The sequence below is a fragment of the Styela clava genome, chromosome 5 (genome assembly GCF_964204865.1).
Source record: "Styela clava chromosome 5, kaStyClav1.hap1.2, whole genome shotgun sequence".
Lineage (NCBI taxonomy): Eukaryota > Metazoa > Chordata > Ascidiacea > Stolidobranchia > Styelidae > Styela > Styela clava.
Genome location: NC_135254.1, coordinates 22,630,313 through 22,632,812, shown reverse-complemented (window position 1 = coordinate 22,632,812; position 2,500 = coordinate 22,630,313). Strand labels below are relative to the sequence as shown.

Genomic DNA, 2,500 nt, shown 5'->3' with positions numbered 1-2,500 from the left:
CTCGGCGCGCTCGAAAAGCGCGCAGATTCGACGCTGGACTCTTCCCGGTTCACTCGCCGTTACTCAGGGAATCCCTGTTGGTTTCTTTTCCTCCGCTTAATAATATGCTTAAATTCAGCGGGTGCTCTCGCCTGAACTCAGGTCGTATGTGTCAAGCGGGCCGCTTCTTACACGGCCCGCTGGCATCGCAAGTCGTCGCCGCCGGCGCCGACCGAGCGCGTACCGTCGCCGCCTTGGCCCACGGTCGGTCTTGATCTCGTGACCGGACCGACCGACCTGGACCCGCCCCTCGAACGTAGTTGAACACGTCGAGGGGCCGGCGGTGTACGGGACACGCGGTCGCGCCGAGAAAGCTCGGCGACCGCTTCAACTTGGGGCGACGCCCGGCCGTCTTCGCAGAGGCCAGGCGACGGCCCTCGGGTGAGGACGAACGCGACCCTGAGGCAGACGCGGTCCCGGGATTGACCCGAGACCGCAATTCGCGTCCAGAAGGTCGACGTTCAATGTGTTCTGCAATTCACATTACTTCTCGCACTTGGCTGCGTCCTTCATCGACTCGCGAGCCGAGTGATCCACCGTTAAGAGTCGTCCTCGACGTTTCGCCCGGCGCCGAAGCGCGAGGACGTCACACTGTGGGATCGACCACAAAACCACCACCGACAACAACTGCACAAAAACACCAACAAACGGCGCCGAGCGACCGCCGGGCTGGGCCGGCGGCACATCGAGCGCGGTGCCCAGAAGCCACCATCGCACTCGGCTGCCTTGCTATGCCAACGTGTTACGCGTGTCGCACGGGGCGGAACCCCGATTGACGGCCGCCCTCTCGGCGGCACCCAAAGACAATTAAGTGCGCGGTCGGCCGGGGCCTACCACCACTTTCGGTAATGATCCTTCCGCAGGTTCACCTACGGAAACCTTGTTACGACTTTTACTTCCTCTAAATGATCAAGTTTGATCGTCTTCTCGACACGCCGACGCGGCCGTTGCCAGCCGCGACGGGGCCGATCCAAGGATCTCACTAAACCATTCAATCGGTAGTAGCGACGGGCGGTGTGTACAAAGGGCAGGGACGTAATCAACGCAAGTTGATGACTTGCGCTTACTGGGAATTCCTCGTTCAAGGGAAACAATTGCAAGTCCCTATCCCAATCACGAATGAGGTTCAACGGGTTACCCGGACCTTTCGGCCTAGGTTAGACACTCGCTGCTTCACTCAGTGTAGCGCGCGTGCGGCCCCGGACATCTAAGGGCATCACAGACCTGTTATTGCTCAATCTCGTGTGGCTAAACGCCACTAGTCCCTCTAAGAAGTTAGACGCCGACCGAGAAGGTCGCGTAACTATTTAGCATGCCAGAGTCTCGTTCGTTATCGGAATTAACCAGACAAATCGCTCCACCAACTAAGAACGGCCATGCACCACCACCCACAGAATCAAGAAAGAGCTCTCAATCTGTCAATCCTACCTGTGTCCGGGCCGGGTGAGTTTCCCCGTGTTGAGTCAAATTAAGCCGCAGGCTCCACTCCTGGTGGTGCCCTTCCGTCAATTCCTTTAAGTTTCAGCTTTGCAACCATACTTCCCCCGGAACCCAAAGACTTTGGTTTCCCGGAAGCTGCCGGAAAGGTCGTCATGGTAACGCCTCCCGATCGCTAGTTGGCATCGTTTATAGTCAGAACTAGGACGGTATCTGATCGTCTTCGAACCTCTGACTTTCGCTCTTGATTAAAGAAAACATTCTTGGCGAATGCTTTCGCAGTAGTTCGTCTTCCGCCGATCCAAGAATTTCACCTCTAACGGCAGAGTACGGACGCCCCCGTCTGTCCCTCTTAATCATTACCTCGTGCTCCGAAAACCAACAAAATAGAACCGAGGTCCTATTCCATTATTCCATGCAACACTATGCAGGCGAACAGCCTGCTTTGAACACTCTAATTTTTTCAAAGTAAACTTATCGGCCACCGCCGACACTCAGTCAAGAGCACCGACGGAGAACCGAAGGTGAGGCGAACGCAACCAGTGACACGCCTTGCGACGGACCGGCGGCGCTCGCCCAAAATCCAACTACGAGCTTTTCAACCGCAACAACTTTAGCATACACTGTTGGAGCTGGAATTACCGCGGCTGCTGGCACCAGACTTGCCCTCCAATGGATACTCGTTAAGAGTTTTAGGATGTACTCATTCCAATTACAGGGCCTCGTTAGAGTCCTGTATTGTTATTTTTCGTCACTACCTCCCCGTGTCGGGAATGGGTAATTTGCGCGCCTGCTGCCTTCCTTGGATGTGGTAGCCGTTTCTCAGGCTCCCTCTCCGGAATCGCACCCTGATTCCCCGTTACCCGTTATCACAAAGGTAAGCACGAAGCGTACCTTCGACAGTTGATAGGGCAGACACTTGAATGATACGTCGTCGGTGCAGAGACCGTACGATCCGCGTGGTTATCCAGAGTCATCAAACGTCACAGGACGAACCCGGTCGGTTTTGATCTGATAAAAGCGC

General features: G+C 55.8%; 2 non-coding genes and 1 pseudogene across 2 annotated transcripts in view; all 3 read right to left on the bottom strand.

Moving 5' to 3' along the window:
- Positions 1-145, bottom strand: part of LOC144423702 (large subunit ribosomal RNA) — a 3,695-nt pseudogene extending 3,550 nt beyond the window's left edge.
- Positions 146-433: 288 nt separating this feature from the next.
- Positions 434-587, bottom strand: LOC144423496 (5.8S ribosomal RNA). Its single transcript, XR_013475990.1, has one exon. It is a non-coding gene; the product is annotated as a 5.8S ribosomal RNA (ribosomal RNA).
- Positions 588-885: 298 nt separating this feature from the next.
- The window catches only part of LOC144423657 (small subunit ribosomal RNA), a 1,810-nt gene continuing 195 nt past the window's right edge, over positions 886-2,500 (bottom strand). Inside the window, exon 1 of the ribosomal RNA XR_013476122.1 lies at positions 886-2,500. This exon is cut by the window's right edge and continues 195 nt beyond it. This is a non-coding gene — a ribosomal RNA (small subunit ribosomal RNA).